The 19879-nt window shown below is 44.2% G+C and overlaps 1 long non-coding RNA gene across 1 annotated transcript in view; it reads left to right on the top strand.

Annotated features, from left to right (window-relative positions):
- The first annotated feature begins 509 nt into the window (after window positions 1-509).
- The window catches only part of LOC140721496 (uncharacterized), a 1502390-nt gene continuing 1483020 nt past the window's right edge, over window positions 510-19879 (top strand). The window contains exon 1 of the long non-coding RNA XR_012097391.1: window positions 510-535. This is a non-coding gene — a long non-coding RNA (uncharacterized lncRNA). The remainder of the gene's footprint in view (window positions 536-19879) is intronic.

Below are 19879 nucleotides of genomic sequence, written 5' to 3'. Positions count from 1 at the left end.
GATTCTTGGGACAATAGTAATCCGGGTGGAAATGCAATAATTTCTCAATGATAGCGTTAATTAATGATTTTTGGTAAATTACCCTGAATCGAGAAGAGTTGAAAAATCTTTGACCAGATTTATTCCAGTTGAATGTAAATGCATATATATAGCCGAACTCTTTGGTTTAATTTCAGCAGAAAGGCGGCTCCCTGTACCCCAACAGGTGAGGGATGTTTGATCTGAAACTGTACCGACGCCGGGCAGTCCAGTTTACACACAGGGCGGAGCTCAGACCCTCCCAGAACCCAGAATGAATCAAATCCGCAGCCTGGGACTCGCTGAGTTAAACAAAGAAACTCCGCCTCACTGCTTGTGGTGAAAGGAAAATGAGAGATCTACGCGGAAATCCGGACAGAAAGGTTAACGCAGCAGCTCAGACTTAACTCCCCGTACAGGGTGAGCACACCGGTGCAGGACCATTGTCGATCACCCGGGTAGTCAGACTGTGATTTCCCGGGACCACACTGAACACTGTCCGGTTACAACATCAGAGGTAAGTGTTGTCTATGATTCTGCACAACGATTCAGCGTTTAGAGCAAGACTCGGCTTTGGTCGGGGTCGGGAGTGAATTTAGTGGGAGAAGGGAGTCCTGACATGTTCATGTTAACGAGTCAGTCACTGTCCAATTGGATTAAGAGAAAGGAGGTCTTTGCCATCAACCAGAAATACTCTCCAGGGTAGTTTCTACTGAGTGCGAGCAAAAAGCATCTTTCACCCCGGTAGTGACATGAGAAATATTCCACGGGGCAGTGACCCGTCACCGATCTCTCTCAAACAAGAGAAAAGAGCAAATGCTGGAAATCCGAACAACATAACACAAAATGGTGGAGGAACTCTGCAGGCCAGGCAGCATCTATGGAAAAAAGTACAGTTACATTGGAGGTTACAGGTAATGTTCTTTACATCGCGCCATGAAGCAAAAAGGATTAAATACAATATTAAACTGTCTTCACACTTGAACAACAGTGTCTTGTCGAACCGGTTGGATTTGATTTCAGCGGAACGGCCGCTCCCTGTTCTAAGGAATGTGATGGACAGACAGCTGCTTGCTCGCAGACCGTGAGCACCGAGTCTCACAGAACAACAACCCACACCTTCCAAATCAGTCAATCGTCTGCCCGCTTCCCCTTTCCATTCCAGACCTGATGAAGGGGCTCGATCGCCAACGTCGACTGTTTACACCCATCAATAGATGCTGCCTGACCTACTGAGTTCCTCCAGCACTGTGTGTGTTGCCATGGTTACGAGAGATCCTTGTGGGGCAGTGGGCGGGGCTATTTGAAACAAACGACACACAGTATTCACATTGTCAGAATATCCTAGGGGAATTCAGGTGACAATAATTCAGCTTCTGATATTTATTTTAGATCTTTATTTCCAAACAATCGGTTGTCTGTGCATTGGATCAGCGATCAAGGCGATATTTGTTTTTTAAGCCACCTCTGGCAGCGGTGATTTGTGTGTTCCTACTGTTGCCTGCGTGCACGATTTACGTTTTCCACAGGTTAGGTAAGGATTAAGAATAACGGCCACCAGTTTCAAAGCAAAGGTGTGAGAGATGTACAGCAAACACCTGTTCCGTTTCCAGAATTTCCTTTTTCAGACGAATGCATCTACTGTTCCTGTGCCGATTGAGGGTGTTTTGAACTCTGCTGCTCAATAGCCAGTGGAAGCAATGTCCTATTCTGTTTAATGCCGAGATTTTTAATAAACAGCAGGTTTGAAGTGTTACAGGGATGGACATGGGGAAATAGAGAATTACATTTTGGATCACTTCAGCCGTGATCTCATTATCTGCAGCAGCAGTTTCGAGGGGCCGGGTGGTCCAATTATGCATGTTGTTGTGTTGACTGGGAAAACTTTGACAATTTAATTAATGTAAGCTTACTAGTATGTGAAGGGAGATATGATTTTATTTATATAGTTGAACTGAGCACAAGAAGTTTGCTTGAATCAACGATTTGCATTCAGCTTTGTGCGTTAAACGTGTGCTCCAGCTGCATTGGGGTGTCGAACTTTTGACTCATTCGGTGAGCTGGCCAGCACGGTACGGGACCGACGGACGCGCTTCCTATTCCTTGTCCCTGTCTCAACAGTCTGCTCATCTGCCGCGCGCACCAGCTCACCGCCCCGCCCACTGCACACGCGCGCACTACATGTGGCCAAAGTATTTGAGCTTTTCAAGCCTCCTCATCAGCAGTCTGGCTGTACTTCTTCAAGTATAGTCTTATTAGGTCTTCTTGCTGGCTAATGCACTCTTAACACTTTCCTCCAGCATCCGATTTCAACGATGTTGATTCTTTTGTATTCAGCCTCTCTGATAGTCCAGCTTTCGCAGACATAAATCATAACTGGAAATATCATATACTTGACAAAACGGATCTTCGTAGACAAAGTTCTGTCTCTGCTCTTCAGTATTTTGTCTAAATTCCCATTGCTGCCCTCCCCAGAAGTAAGAGATCTTTAATTTTGTGGCTGCATTTAGCCTCCATAGAAAACTTTGAACCGACAAAATCTGTTAACTGTTTCCACTTCGTTTCTATTTATTACCATGAAGTTGATAGGGCTGTTTGGTATTCTTAATATTGAACATCACGTCAACATTTCCACTTTCTTCTTTCGCTTTCATTAGAAGCTTCATCAGATCCTACTCACTTTCAGCCATTACAGTAGTATCAACTGCATATCTGAGGTTGTTAATTTTTCATCCGGCAATTGTGATTCCAACACTTTGAGTCCTCGAGACCAACATTCCTCATGAAGTGTTCAGCGTATAGATTAATTAAGTAGGGCGACAGTACGCAGCCTTGTCGTACTCTTTTCCCAATGTTGAACCAGTTTGTTGTTCCGTGCTCAGTACTAACTGTTGTTCTTGATCTTCGTACAAGATTTTCATAAGGCAGATCAGATGTCCAGGTATCTCCATTTCTTTAAGGATTTTCCATAGTTTCAAGGTTTTAGAGTCTTCATGAAAACATAGATAACTACTTCCCTGAAATTCCCTGGATTTCTCCATTATTCAGTGTAAGTTAGCAATTTTGTCTCTGGTGCCTCTGCCTCCTCTAAAACCAGCTTGTACATCCGGCTGCTCACGTTCCATATATTGCTGCAACGCACACAAAATGCTGGTGGAACGCAGCAGGCCAGGCAGCATCTATAGGGAGAGGTGGAGTCAATGTTTCGGGCCGAGACCCTTCGTCAGGACTCTTATATTGCTGTACTCTGGCTTGCGTGAGCTTTAGTATTACCTTGCTACCATGTGAAATTGTTTGGTAATTTGAATATTCCTTTACATTTCCCTCCTTTGGAATTGGGATATAAACAGTTTTTTTTTACCATTCTAAAGCCCATTGTTAGGTTTACCCGATCTGCTGGCAAATTACATGCAACACTTTTACATCATCACCTTTCAAAATTTTAAACAATTCAACAGGACTCCTGTCACATCCTGCAGCTTTATTATTGGCAAAGTTTTCTATCGCCCATTCGACTTCACTTTCCAGAATGTCTGGCTCTAGATCGACGGGGGAGTCCATATAACCGTTTAACAATTACAGGACGGAAACAGGCCATCTCGGCCATTCTAGTCCGTGCCGAACGATTACTCACAGCTAGTCCCACTGGCCCGCACTCAGTCCATAACCCTCCATTCCTTTCCTGTCCATATACCTATCCAATTTTACTTTAAATAACAATAGCGAACCTGCCTCAAGCACTTCTACTGGAAGCTCGTTCCACACAGCTACCACTCTCTGAGTAAAGAAATCCCGCCTCGTGTTACCCTTAAACTTTTGCCCCCTAACTCTCAACTTATGTACTCTTGTTTGAATCTCCCCTACTCTCAATGGAAAAAGCCTGTCCACGTCCCCTCATAATTCTAAATATCTCTATCAAGTCCCCCCTCAACCTTCTACGCTCTGTTACGCCTGCGCCCCAACTCTGAGGGGCCGAAGGTTTGAAAGTAGCCCCCTCCTTTGTGAGAATCGCAAGATCGCTATTAATGCAGGTCAGGAGACCCAGGAAATGAGAGAGAGACGCAGAATCCACAGTGGGTTTGGAATTTCCTGGCCCCTCAACGATACAAAGCCACGGGAAACGGCCATTGTCTCTTGGAGACGGAATTGTGTATTGAGCGCTGTGCTATTCATCGATGCCCTCAAGGAATGAGCAACGTGGGCTGGTTGGGGGGATGGCATCCTCCCAACCTGATTGACATCTGAGACCCCGTGAGTAAGGATAAAAGAGGGTCTGGGGAACAATCCCTTTCAGACGCACCAGGAGAACGCTAGAAATCCCGTGACAGCGTAGAAGCGACAGCCGGTGGAAAGCCCACGTGCGTCCTTTTCCATTTGCCTCGGAATTGGTGGGACTGACCACGGAAGACGGCTTAGCTAAAAAGAAAAGGACACCGACGACATTTCGAAAGGATCGACATCATAGAAAGGAAATCGGGCAAGTTCTAAACCCCGTCTCTCTCTCCAACCAAAAGCTGCAGCCTAAATGAACTTGAGTGACTTTTATATTTGCATCGGACAATACATTATCCTCTAGACAACGATAGAGCTATTTCTTATTGATTATTATTATACCCGCGCTTTTAGATTTAGTATTGACGACGTATATTATCTGTATGTTTGCATTGATATTATTTTAGTGTATTTTTATCAATAAATTCTGTTAAAAATAGTACCATCAGACTTCAACGTACCTCTCTATCTTTGCTGGTAAGTGACCCAGTTACGGGGTACGTAACAGCTCCAAAGAATAAAGACCTAACTTCTTCAACCTTTCTCTGTGACTTAGGTGCTGAAACCCAGGTAACATTCTAATAAATCTTCTCTGTACTCTCTCTGTTTTGTTGACATCTTTCCTATAATTCTGTGACCAGAAATGTACACAATACTCCAAATTCGGCCTTACTAATGCCTTGTACAATTTTAACATGACATCCCAACTCCTATACTCAGTGCTCTGATTTATAACGGACAGCATACCAAAAGCTTTCTTCTTCACTCTATCCACATGAGATTCCACCTTCAGAGAACTATGCACCATTATTCCTAGATCACTCTGTTATTCTGCATTCTTCAGTGCCCTACCATTTACCATCTATGTCCTATTTGGATTATTCCTACCAAAATGTAGCATCTCACATTTATCAGCATTAACCTCCATCTGCCATCGTTCAGCCCACTCTTCTAACTGGCCTAACTCTGTCTGCAAACTTTGAAAACCTATTTCATTATCCACAACGCCATCTACCTTAGTATCATCTGCATACTTACTAATCCAATTTACCACCCCATCAGCCAGATCATTCATGTATATGACAAACAACATTGGACCCAGTACAGATTTCTGAGGCCCACCACTATTCACCGACCTCCAGCCTGACAAACAGTTATCCATCACTACTCGCTGGCATCTCCCATCCAGCCACTGTTGAATCCATTTTACTACTTCAATATTAATACCTAACGATTGAACCTTCCTAACTAACCTTCCGTGCGGAACCTTGTCAAAGGTCTTACTAAAGTCCATATAGACAACATCCACTGCTTTACCCTCGTCAACTTCCCTCGTAACCTCTTCAAAAAGATTTGTCAAACATGACCTTCCACGCACAGATCCAAGCTGACTGTTCCTAATCAGACTATGTCTATCCAGATAATTTTATATATACCATCTGTAAGAATACTTTCCATTAATTTACCCACCACTGACTTCAAACTGACAGGCCTATAATTGCTAGGTTTACTCTTAGATCTCATTTAAAACAATGTAACCACATCAGCAATACGCCAATCCTCCGGTACCATTCCCGTTTCTAATGATATTTGAAATATTTCTGTCAGAGAACCTGCTATTTCCACTCTAACCTCCCTCAAGGTCCTGGGGAATATCCCGACAGGATCCGGAGATTTATCCGCCTTTATATTCCTTAAAAGCGCCAGTACTTCCTCCTCTTTAATCGTCATAGTTTCCATCACTTCCCTACTTGTTTCACTTACGTTACACAATTCAATATCCTTCTCCTTAGTGAATACAGAAGAAAATAAATTGTTCAAAATCTCCCCCACCTCTTTTGACTCCACACATAGCTGTCCATTCTGATTCTCTAAGGGACTAATTTTATCCCTCACTATCCTTTTGCTATAAAATTTAACTGTAGAAACTCTTCGGATTTATTTTACCTTACTTGCCAAAGCAACGTCGTACTTTCTTTTAGCTTTTCTAATTTCTTTCTTAAGATTTCTTACATTCTTTATATTCCTTGAGCACCTCATTTACTGCATGCTGCCTATATTTATTGCAGATATCTTTCTTTTTCCGAACCAAGTTTCCAATATCCCTTGAAAGCCATGGCTCTCTCAAACTTTTAACCTTTCCTTTCAACCTAATAGGAACATAACGATTCTGTACCCACAAAATTTCAGCTTTATATGACCTCCATTTCTCTATTACATCCTTCCCATAAAACAAATTGTCCCAATCCACTCCTTCTAAATCCTTTCGCATCTCCTCAAAGATAGCCTTTCTCCAATCAAAAATCTCAACCCTTGGTCCAGTCCTATCTTTCTCCATAATTAGCTTGATACTGATGAAATTGTGATCACTGGACCCGAAGTGCTCCCCAACACATACCTCCGTAACTTGACCTATTTTATTCCCTAACAGAAGATCCAACACTTCCCCTTCTCTAGTTTGTACCTCTATGTATTGCTGCAAAAAACTATCCTGCACACATTTCACAAACTCCAAACTATCAACCCCTTTTACAGTATGGGCTTCCCAGTCTATGTGTGGAAAATTACAATCTCCCAAAATCAGAACCCTGTGCTTACTACAAATATCTGCTATCTCCTTGCAAATTTGCTCCTCCAATTCTGGCTCCCATTAGGTGGTCTATAATAGATAGATAGATACTTTATTCATCCCCATGGGGAAATTCAACTTTTTTTTCCAATGTCCCATACACTTGTTGTAGCAAAACTAATTACATACAATACTTAACTCAGTAAAAAATATGATATGCATCTAAATCACTATCTCAAAAAGCATTAATAATAGCTTTTAAAAAGTTCTTAAGTCCTGGCGGTAGAATTGTAAAGCCTAATGGCATTGGGGAGTATTGACCTCTTCATCCTGTCTGAGGAGCATTGCATCGATAGTAACCTGTCGCTGAAACTGCTTCTCTGTCTCTGGATGGTGCTATGTAGAGGATGTTCAGAGTTATCCATAATTGACCGTAGCCTACTCAGCGCCCTTCGCTCAGCTACCGATGTTAAACCCTCCAGTACTTTGCCCACGACAGAGCCCGCCTTCCTTACCAGCTTATTAAGACGTGAGGCGTCCCTCTTCTTAATGCTTCCTCCCCAACACGCCACCACAAAGAAGAGGGCGCTCTCCACAACTGACCTATAGAACATCTTCAGCATCTCACTACAGACATTGAATGACGCCAACCTTCTAAGGAAGTACAGTCGACTCTGTGCCTTCCTGCACAAGGCATCTGTGTTGACAGTCCAGTCTAGCTTCTCGTCTAACTGTACTCCCAGATACTTGTAGGTCTTAACCTGCTCCACACATTCTCCATTAATGATCACTGGCTCCATATGAGGCCTAGATCTCCTAAAGTCCACCACCATCTCCTTGGTCTTGGTGATATTGAGACGCAGGTAGTTTGAGTTGCACCATATCACAAAGTCCTGTATCAGTTTCCTATACTCCTCCTCCTGTCCATTCCTGACACACCCCACTATGGCCGTGTCATCAGCGAACTTCTGCACATGGCAGGACTCCGAGTTATATTGGAAGTCTGATGTGTACAGGGTGAACAGGACCGGAGAGAGTACGGTTCCCTGCGGCGCCCCTGTGCTGCTGACCACCGTGTCAGACCTACAGTCTCCCAACCGCACATACTGAGGTCTATCTGTCAAGTAGTCCACTATCCAATCCACCATGTGAGAGTCTACTCCCATCTCCGTTAGTTTGTGCCTTAAGATCTTGGGCTGGATGGTGTTAAAGGCACTAGAGAAGTCAAGGAATGTAATCCTCACAGCACAACTGACCCCCTCTAGGTGAGAGAGTGATTTGTGCAGCAAATACGTGATAGCATCCTCCACTCCCACCTTCTCCTTATACGCAAACTGAAGAATACACCCCTGTAAGTGTTACTACACCTTTGCCATTCCTCAGTTCCACCCAAATAGACTCCCTAGACGATCTCTCTAATCTATCCTGCCAGAGCACCGCTATAATATTTTATCTGACAAGCAACGCAACACTTCCCTCTCTTGTCCCTCCGATTCTATCATACCTGAATCAACGAAATCCAGCAATATTTAGTTTCCAATCACACCCCTCCTGCAACCATGTTTCACTAATATCTACAACATCATATTTCCAAGTATCAATCCATGCTCTAAGCTCATTCAGCTTTCTTAAAATGCTCCTAGCATTAAAATAAATGCATTTAAGAAATTCTCCACCTCTTCCTCTCTGTTTATCTCTAATAGTACAAAGAATGTTATTGTCTTCTTTTTCTTCCTTCTCCCATACATCTGTTCCTGCACTCTGGTTCTCCTCCCGTCTGATATCTAGTTTAAATCCACTGGAGATTCTCAGGCAAATCTACCTGCAAGAATATTTGTCCCTCTCCAGTTCAGATGTAAACCGTCCCTCTGGAACAGTTCCCACCTTCCCTGGAAAACTGCCCAATTGTCTATAAATCTGAAACCCTCCCTCCTGCACCACGTCTTCAGCCACGTGTTGATCTGCACTAACTTACTATTTCTCAACCCATCTGCACGTGGCACTGGTAGCAACTGTGGAGACCATTACTGTAATGACTGAACTACGGACAACTGTTAAAAATGATTCTTTCTGAACAGGCTGACCTTCGAGTCAGCTGCAGGCAGAGGGGCACAGTAAAATCTGGAGAAAAGGAATGCCTCCTGTTCAAAAGAGAACATTATTCCAAATACATAATATTCCATCAGTGTTGAGAGCGCCCTTCCTTCTGCTGTCTCTGTGGAAGTAGCTGATGAGTTTCCGTAACACTCATACTACACGGTCTGGCACCAACAATCACTCCACGGTACACTGCAGATGCTGTGTCAAATCAAGACGTACAAAAAAGCTGGATGAACTCAGCAGGTCGGGCAGCATCCGGTGAAAGAAGCAGTCAACGTTTCGGGCCGAGACCTTTTGTCAGGTCTAAAGAAGGAGGGGCCCTATAAAGAACGTGGGGGGGGGGGGGGCGGGTGGAAAACCAAACAGAGGAAAGATCAAGGGTTGGGGGAGGGGAAGCAGGAAGGGGATAGGCAGGAGAGAAGAAAAAGGAATCTAAGGGGAAAGCACTATGGGTAGTAGAAGAAGACAGAATCATGAGAGAGGTGATCGTCAGCTAGAGAGGCGGCAGAGTGAAGGTGGGATGGTGGAAGGGAAAGGGAGGGAATTACCGGCAGTTAGAGAATTCAATCTTCATACCAAGGAGCTGGAGACTACCCAGACGGTATATGAGATGTTACTCCTCCTGCCTGAGTTTGGCCTCATCATGGCAGTAGAGGAGACCATGTATGGGCATATCCGAATTGGAATGTGAAGGAGAGTTGAAGTGAGTGGCAACCGGGAGATCCTGTCTGTATGTGCTCAAGAAAGCGGTCCCCCAATCTGCGTCTGGTCTCGCCGATGTAGAGGAGACCGCACCGGGAGCACCGGATGCCGTAGATTACCCCAACAGACTCACAAGTGAAATGTTGCCTCACCTGAAAGGACTGATTGGGGCCCTGAATAGTGGAAGTATTTTTACCCGCAGTGGTGGCAGAGAGAGACAGGGTCCGTTGGTATCTCCGCATGGCGGTGAGCGTGGTTCGGAGAAGCGGAGGGAGCAACGGTCAATAAAACGGCGGTACCAGGGATCCTCGTTGGGCCCAAATCGGTGCAGGAGAAGGCCATTCGGCCCTTCGAGCCAGCACCGCCATTTAATGTGATCATGGCTGATCGTCCACAATCAGTACCCCGTTCTTGCGTTCTCCGCATATCCCTTGACTCCGCTATCTTTAAGAACTTCATCTAACTCTTTCTTGAAAACATCCAGAGAATTGGCCTCCACTGCCTTTTGAGGCAGAGCATTCCATAGATCCACAACTCTCTGGGTGAAAAAGTTTTTCCTCAACTCTGTTCTAAATTGCCTACCTCTTATTCTTAAACGGTGGCCTCTGGTTCTGAACTCCCCCAACATCGGGAACATTCTTCCTACCTCTAGGGTCTCCAATTCCTTAATAATCTTACATGTTTCAATCAGATCCCCTCTCATCCTTCTAAATTCCAGTGTATATTCCGGTCAATGTCACTTACATCACATTTATTTCCTATTCAGATGTTTGGCCTGAATAACAACTGAACTCGTTGAGCATACCTGCATGTGTTTATGCTTTCATTTGCAGGCAGATGATTAACAGATTCGCATTAATGAGCTGGTGTACAGTTGTACCTAACAAAGAGGCCATTTAGTGCATTTCCCATTTAGACAAACACTCACCCATCTCGAATCTGAACAAGGGTCTGGGCCTGATTATTGACTATTTGCATGCATGCAACAACGAGTTGTCGCTGGCAAGGCAGTGGACTATACACTGTTATAAGGCGGGGGTCACTTGGAGAGAGAGACCCGTCACTGTTCCCTCTAAACTGCGCATCCGCGTAACCAAACTGCTTCCGCGAACGGAGCCTTTGTTGCAGCGCCGATTGAATTAAACACTGCCGGATAAACGTTTATGAAACCTGAAAGTTCTTCTTTGTTGTACTACATTTTTATCCTAAACTTTAATTAATAATTTAAGTCAAAACAATGTTTTCTTTCCGTGTTAGTCTTCATTCTAAATATTCATAGAAGCACATTACAAAAAAAGAGCATATATACGATGTTGCACTATATTGAGGCCGCATGAAAATTTCCGGCTCAGAGCAATGTTTGATCCACGCAGCTGAAAAAATAGTAATTAGTGGGAACATTGAAGACCGAACTATGTTACTTTCTATGCATATTAATCACGATTGAATGTTGTACATTATCATGCTCCCTGTTATAGACGAGATGTTAAAAGTCAATAGAGTGGACAAAACTGTTCCACCGGAAGCCTCTCTGGTATCTGGGAAATAGTAATGAATAGCGCAAGAAAAATTAATAATAATTTCGCCTTGTCCGAGGGAGCATACTGTGAGGCAATGAGGCTCAAGTGCTTAACAATACAGAACTAATGTTGAACAGCGAATAACTAGAAGGTCCATTTACTATGAACTCAAGAGCTTTTTGTTTTCGTTTCCCGAATGATCACTATTAATGCCCCGATAAGCACTTTTACTACCTTTTCAGAACACTGGGTGTAGTACCTCCCCCATTATAGGTATCAGCAAGGATGAGATCCGGGCCAAATTGCGCAATTAAACTTTCAGCATACCACGCAGCATCTTGGACAATCCCAGTTCTGATACCACAGTGTCTTTTTACACAGATCCAATCTGATTTACCGAGTTTCCAGCACTTTATGAGAGGAAGGCAGGAATACGGCGTTGGGGTGAGAAAAAGAATCAGCCATGATTGAATAATGGAGCAGACTCGATGGACTGAATCACTTCATTCTGCTCTGATATCATGACTGAATGATGAGTCCTTCGTATCCCGTATCAGGATTTGTGACGTGTGAGGGACTATTACAGATTTGTTCACTGAAATCCTTTTATTTGTCTTCAACGCTTAAATTTCAGTGAGATTTGCTTTTGAAACATTGAGAAGAAATATATATATGTTTTTCTCCTTTGTATTGTTAATGTGCTTCATTATCTCTCTAGTTAAAGTTAGACCTGCGGTGAGAGATTTATTGGAATGAAGCCCACAACTGGAAGCTAAACACGACTGAAAACAAGGGAACAGCGATAAGCGAACCAGCCCGAGGACTGAGAGTACGAACTGGAGAGAACCTTTCTGACTCAGACTTTCCATTGATTTAGTCAGGAGAAAGTTTGGTGAGTCTCATTTACTTGAACACGGGTCCTTTAGTCATTATATATCTGTACAAAGGAAGGTATGTGATAGGTAGAATGGACTGAATATGCCCAAAAATACCAGTTATGTCTCTGCCTGACCTAGTTCCAATCACTCCAGGTCTGGTAATGTGCTTTTAGAAGCCCAGCTCTTTAAAATCACTCACATTCTCTGAGTGTTTGCTCATTTGAAGGTCCTGCATCATCTGAAGTAGCTTTTGGTCAGTTCTGATGTTTCCTTGTTACGTCATAGTCATCTCAAAATGTGTTGACAAATTCCTCCCTTTATAAGAAGCCCCAAGTGCGTCGTACTGTAGTGATCGTAGAAAGGTGGAATTATCATGAACTGCAGCAGCATGCCATTGATTCCTCTGGCTATAGCAATCTGCAATGATATACTTACCCTCGAATATATCTTTGCGTAGGCCTCTGCTGAGAACAGACCTTTTGTAAAACAAAACGTCCCAACATCGCAGTTTATTCAGTCCTCACTAGCAAATGGCAACCAATAATTTACATTTACATACCTTGGCCTTGTCAAGTACTTTTCTACTAATTACACTGTCAGAACCTGTGAACGTGACATTAAGCAGAGGTGGAAATTCAAAGTTATGCTCCCATGGATGTTGTACATGGGACGTCTCAAAGCCTTTGACAAGGTGTCACATGACAGCTCGGTCTCGGTGATCAGGTCCCATACGGTCCGGTGAGAGCAAGAGGGATGTTTTCAAAATTAGCTTCAAGGTAGCAAGCAAAGAGTGCTGGTTGAAGGTTTTTCCTTGAAATGGAGGCGAGTAATTAGCGGTGTGCCACAAGGCTACAGGTTGGGACCTTTGATATTCCTTATTTTATAGCAATGATTTGGATGCGGTTGCACAAGGACAGGTAAGTGTGCAGAATGAACAAAATTAGTAGTTGCTTTCTCAGAGATTATCATAGCATATATGAAATCTAAATGGACAGGGAGTCAAAACCAACTCGAGCAGCAACGGATTCATGCAGATGTCGGGGAATATGTGGAGGAAACAGCCAGAGGAAGTGGGTGAGGCAGACACAGCCGCATAATTCAAAAAGCAGCTGGGTTGTGTAAATGGAGTGAAAAGGCCAGAAGGGAGATGGCCCCATCACAGGAAATTGTGACCATCTCAGTGGGCACTGTGGTTGGCATTGTCTCGTTGGGCTGAGCGCTCTGAATTTCGACTCTACTGCTCTGTGGCTCTGTCAGTAGATGCGCCAGGTATCACTGGACAGACATACAGATATGGTGTAGAAGTTGTTATTAACGGGGAATGTTTAGTCCCAAAGCTAACTGCTGCTCTGATACAGGAGATGGAAATACTATCATATTTGCAAAGTAATCCTACTTTCTCTGACTCACTGTCTGCTTGTTGTGTAATTCATGGCATCACCAGCAGGTGGAGCTATCCGGCACCGGGACAAAAGTGTAAACAAGACGACAATCAGCAATCGTCAGAATGGACACAGGTATGATCACAGGGATCTTTGAATCAAACTTTTGTCGTGTTGGTACGCAGTATGTACGTGTATGAAGAAACTTGCACAGAGTTAATAGGGCATAGAAAAGTTTCATCAAGCAGTGTCATTTATCCCACTGGTAAAGCGGCGTTGAGTAATTGATTAATCTAACAGTTCCAGCGCAGGGACTTGACACCGGTAATGGTCAAATCACTCCACTCACCATGTAAAGATTCACCTGAGTGAATGGAACGGGGACTCCTGAATGAGGTGGTTGTGAGTGAAACACAGACAGGAATGCGACAGCGATCTTGTGGTTCATGTAACTGTTCAGGGTCAGGGTCCGTTTCACCTCCAAACAAGTAGTGAAGTGTAGGACATCTCCAACTTTCATTTATAAAATTCAGAACCAGATAATAGGAGCATTTCCGGGATTTCAGAGATTGTGTGATAACAGAGCATTTCAGGATTTGGAAGGAAAGCTACCAACCCCCCCCTGGTTTTTCTTGGCTGCTGCACAAACGAGAAGTGGGGTGTTTCCAAAATCTGTTTTCTGTAGCTGAGCGGAGATCATTGCTGGTGTTGGGAATGGCTGAGGATCAGGAGACAGCTCATTGTAGATACACTTGTGGTCTGCTTCGGAGTTTTAACACCCTATTGAATGTCTGGGCTGTGGAGAAACGGTGAACGTGAGTTTCTAAATATTTCACTCTTCAGATAATCTTCTACCTGAATTTAAATTCTCAGGATCTCTGCTGGGAGACCTGATATAACCAATGACTAAATGTCTCTGTCACCTGTAGACATTGTGATTGTGTTCAAATCTGTGATTCCAGGTGGAATAAAAAAGATGTTACAGCCTGGAAACGGGTCCTTCTGCCCATCTAATTCATGCAGTTCTAAATGTCTGAGCTTGCCCCATTTTCCTGCATTTTTACCAAATTTCCCCTGTAAACTTCTTCTATCATTTTTCCTGCTCACATGCTCTCAACTTCGTAATTTTATTAGTGTCTGTAGCCTCCTCTGGATGCACGTCATTTATATCCATCACCCACCACGTGGAAAAATGCCCCTTTGATCCCTTTTAAATGTCTGTGCTGAAGTCTTAGACTCCCCTACTCTGTGAAAAAGGTTGTGATCATCTACCCTATCTGCACCCCTGATTATGGTATGTGTGTGTGTAAGGTCACCCTTCAAGCTCCTGAGCTCCAGGGCTAACTGTCCCAGCGCAACCATATAACACAAAGAACAACAGCCTAGTCCGGTACCGTAGTGTTCATTCTCCGCTACACACGTTCCAGCTTAATCACCTCCATCCTATAGATTATCAACTGCTACTACACGCAAAGCTCTATAACCAAGACTTTGCCAGTGACTTGCATAGTTGTTACATGACGATCATCAGGCGGGGGATAAGATGGGAACCAGGGGAGCGGTCAGCATAGATCTCAAGGTAATGGTCAGTCTGCGACCCAGGGGACCGGACGATGGGCGTCTCAAGGGAATGGTCAGTCTGTGACCAAGGGGTCTGGACATCGTGTGACAAAGCGATCAGAGAATGTGTGATCCAGCAGACTAGACAATGTGTAAACCCGTTGCTGGTCTGTGTGTGGCACAGACTACCGGACAGTTGGTGACCCTGGGAGATTTTAGCTTGTGGAAGATAATCGCAAAATGTAGCGGGGGGGGGGGAAGTGTGGGTGTGGTACATGTTGTGTAGTGGGCAGCCATTGCCCCACTACAGGAAATGTCCTGCCTGCTCTGAGGATTTCCAGGATGTGTATTGGAGGAATGCAGCTGTCCAGATGAGGAGAGTATTTCCAGGATGTGAATCAGGGGAAATGTATTCGCCAGGATGGAGAGAGTATCTTTGGGAAGCGAATATTACCGACAGTCGCAACATTTATGCCCATCCAAAATTGAAATAGGTGAGTGGGTCGCATGGGGGAATGGACTGGTTTATATTAAATGTGGTCCTTCTATTACGTAATGCCTAGAACATTGTTAGGTAGGTTTTAGGGCAAGTGTTAGAGTCAAGTCCAGTCAAGTCACTTTTATTGCCATTTCGACCATAATTGCTGGTACAGGACATAGTAAAAATGAGATGTTTTTCAGGATCATGGTGTTAAAAGACTCATTAAAAATAGACTGACCTACGTAAAAAACAACACAGAGGAAAAGAAAAAGAAACACACACACACACACACACACACACACACACACACACACACACACGCGCACACACGCGCACACACGCGCACACACGCGCACACACGCGCACACACACGCGCACACACGCGCGCGCACACACACACACACACACACACACACACACACACACACACACACACACACACAACAACAACAACAACAACAACAACTACACTAGACTACAGACCTACCCAGGACTGCATAAAGTGCACAAAACAGTGCAGACATTGCAATAAATAATAAATAGGAAAATGGGGCAATGTGTCAGGCCAGGCGCTGGGCATTGAAGAGTCTGATAGCTTGGGGGAAGAAACTGTTACATAGTCTTGTCATGAGAGCCCAAATGCTTCGGAGCCTTTTCCCAGACGGCAGGAGGGAGAAGAGTTTGTATGAGTGGTGCGTGGGGTCCTTCATAATGCTATTTGCTTTGCGGATGCAGCGTGTCGTGTAAATGTCCGTGATGGCGGGAAGAGAGACCCCGATGATCTTCTCAGCTGACCTCACTATACGCTGCAGGGTCTTGCGATCCGAGATGGTGCAATTTCTGAACCAGGCAGTGATGCAGCTGCTCAGGATGCTCTCAATACAACCCCTGTAGAATGTGATGAGTATGGTGGTTGGCAGATGGCTTTTCTCAGCCTTTGCAGAAAGTAGAGACGCTGCTGGGCTTTCTTTGCTATGGAGCTGGTGTTGAGGGACCAGGTGAGATTCTCCGCCAGGTGAACACCAAGAAATTTGGTGCTCTTAACGATCTCTACCGAGGAGCCGTCGATGTTCAGCAGGGAGTGGTCGCTCCGTCCCCTCCTGAAGTCAACAACCATCTCTTTTGTTTTGTTCACATTCAGAGACAGGCTGTTGGCTCTGCACCAGTCCGTTAGCCGCTGCACCTCCACTCTGTAAGCTGACTCATCGTTCTTGCTGATGAGTCCCACCACGGCCGTGTCATCGGCGAACTTGATGATGTGGTTCAAGCTGTGTTGCAGCACAGTTGTAGGTCAGCAGAGTGACCAGCAGTGGACTGAGCATACACACCTGGGGGCCCCCGTGCTCAGTGTTTGAGATGGGGAATTAATCCCATTTTGTATCTGTAGGCAGGTTCAAGGCACGTTTTTTGTTGAGTTGGGTGAGAGCGGTGGAGATGAGGGATATATGAGTTCAAGCCTACTTTTTCCTTTTTATATTCACAGAGCCAGGGTTTACAATCTCCGACCTCCTGGCACAGGGGGAGGAATATCGACTGTATCAACTGACAAAGTTCTACAGGGACAGGATACAACAAGCAATTGAAGAAAAGGTTGAGAGACTCGGTTTGATGTTGACAGAGGAGGAACATTTCAGTAGAGAAGAAAATAAAGTGAGTGCAGTTCGTGTATTGTCACCGAACTGTTGGTATCAGAGGGAATAGTGATCAACATTAATCTGCTGCTTGTTTAAGGAGATGACTTGGGAATGGAGACTTTGATCTCTGACTTGTCTCCAGCAGATGTGGTTTCAGCTGTTAAGGTGGGGAGAACTGGGAATTACAGGTTCAGCGTCACCCTTTCCTCTCACACCTGCTGCATTTATCAGTGTGAAGTAAGATCAGTGGCTGCATATCTGGACTTCCAACAGGCATTCAGTCTGAAACTAATTTCAAATCTTGGCTGAACCGTCTGGCAGATTTATCTCATTTCATTAATCCAGGATGAATATTAAACTGTCAGATTGGGCCAACTGGCTTCACTGCCGTACCTGAGGGAAAGAAATCGGCTAACCACAGCTGGCCTTGGCTCCATCAGTTCCCAAACAATGTGTGGCTGACTTGTCATAGTCATAGAAAATTACAGCACAGAAGCAGGCCGTTTGGCACATCTATTCCATACCGGACTACTGTAACTGCCTATTCCCATTGACCTGCACCGGGCCATGGTGCTCTATACCCTTATTACGCATTTATCTATCCACACTTCTCTTAACCACTTGTACTGCTTGCGCTGCTAGCTCGTTCCACAATCTCAGCATCCTCTAAGTAAACAGTTTTCACCTCTGTACCCTTTGAACTTTACACCTTCCCCCTTTACTGATAAGCTCTTGTTGTAGTATCTCTTTACCTCAGTACAAAATGCCTACTTGCATTTATGCTGTCTATACCCCATGTAATTGTGTAAACTATCAAATCTCCGCTCAATCTTTCATGTTCTAATGAATAAAGTCCTAACCAGTTCGCCCTTTTCTTATAACTTAGGCCTTCAAGTCCTGGCAACATCCTTGTAATGTTTTTTTCTGTACTCTTTCAAACTTATCTCCATCTGTCCTGTAGGTAGGTGAGCAGAACTGCACATAATATCCAAATTAGGCCTCACCAACGTCTTATACAGCATCATATCCCATCTAATGTACACGATATTTTCATTTACGAATGTTAATGCGCTAAGAAACCTGCTTTTAGAGCCTATCAACATTTGCGGCCACTTCCAATGGCTTATGTACCTGTATTCCACGATCACTTTGTTCTACCAGTCGCAGTGTATGATCTACCCTGCTTGGTCTATCTAAAGTGCAACATCTTGCACCTGTCTGCATTAAATTGCATCGGCGCCTTTTAAGCCCATTCTCCAGTTGGTCTAGATCTCACTGCAAGCTCTTGTAGTCTTCCTCTTTGTCCACTGCACCTTCCCGATGTTGGTGTCATCCGCAAATTTGCTGATTCTGTTAACCATAATTTCATCCAGATAGATGACAAACAACAACAGACACCGGCACAGCACCAATCCCTGTGACACTGCACAAGCTACAGGCGCCCATCAGAAATACAACAGTCTATAGTGACACTCCGGATTCTTCCAAAAATAATAGTCTAATCCAGTTGACTACTTTATCTTGAATCTTGAACAATTGAATTTTCTTGACTAACCTCCTATGCGGAACCTTGACAAATACCGTGCTGAAGTCCATGTAGACAATATCCACAACCTTGCCTTCATCAACATTTCTGGTAACTTCCTCGAAAATCTCTGAGATTGTTTAGAGGTGAAAGATCAAGCACAAAGCTGATCATCTCAAGAACACAAACATCAACAGTTTGACCTAAAAGGGAAGAAGAAAGAACAAAACATAAAATAAAGCTGCTGACTGGCTGATATCTCATAATCCCAAAAATCAACATGTTGTCCTGTCACGTACCCCGTGACCGGGTTAAAGAACCAGCAGAAATGGACAACACTCTGGAGTCTGGAATTACCATGAACTAATGGTGTTTATTAGTAAACTACACAATACAGGACTATAAATGCAAATATAGCAAACAGGTTAGCAAATATCTATATCTATATATATACACACACACAGAAGTGTGGAAATAGGAACCAGAACTAGGCTCTTTCAGACCTAGGAGTAAATGGATACAGTCTTATAATGTGATGAAGAGAGTCCAGTTCAGTTCGAGGTAGCTGGTTGAGTAACGTTGGAGAGAGAGAGAGAGAGAGGTGATGAGAGGTGATAACGTTGCCGTCGATCGTCCCATTGTCTCCCGAAGTCCTGTGGTGGTCACCGACTATGGCCATACTACATATGACCGTTCTTCGCGGTGGAACTATCACCCTGGCAAGGATGGACACACAAATAATTCCCCACCGGTCGCACCTTTTCACACTGTGAGCCACTGATCGATTCCCTGAATCGATCCTCCAAGATCCCTACCTTCACGAGGGTGCATAATGCTCGTTCAGTCTCACCATGCTGGACACCGGCTGTCCATCAACCTGCTCCGCCCTGCTCTCTCTGCAGGAATCTTAACAAGCAGTCAAAATGTCCTTGAGGAAAAGGTAAACAAGCTGGCAGAAGAAACCATAACATTAATTATCTCTCTCTCTCTACCTCTACCTCCACCTCTCTCTCTCCCTCCCCCTACCTCTCTCTCTCTCTCTCCCTACCTCTCTCTGTAACAGCTCAAACAGTGACCAAAAGCCAGTCTCATTCTCCCGACATTTTAAAGTGATTGTCCACAGAAAATATGAGCCCTCGGGGTACGTAACAATCCTAAAAAGGAAGAAGATCAATAGGTTGTCCTGAAAGAGAAAGGAAAAATAAAGAAAAGGACATCTGCTAACCTGCAGAATATCT

This window comes from Hemitrygon akajei, unplaced genomic scaffold (genome assembly GCF_048418815.1).
Source record: "Hemitrygon akajei unplaced genomic scaffold, sHemAka1.3 Scf000057, whole genome shotgun sequence".
Taxonomy (NCBI): Eukaryota; Metazoa; Chordata; class Chondrichthyes; order Myliobatiformes; family Dasyatidae; genus Hemitrygon; species Hemitrygon akajei.
The sequence above is the reverse complement of the archived record's forward strand: the minus strand, read 5'-3'. Positions and strand labels throughout refer to the sequence as shown.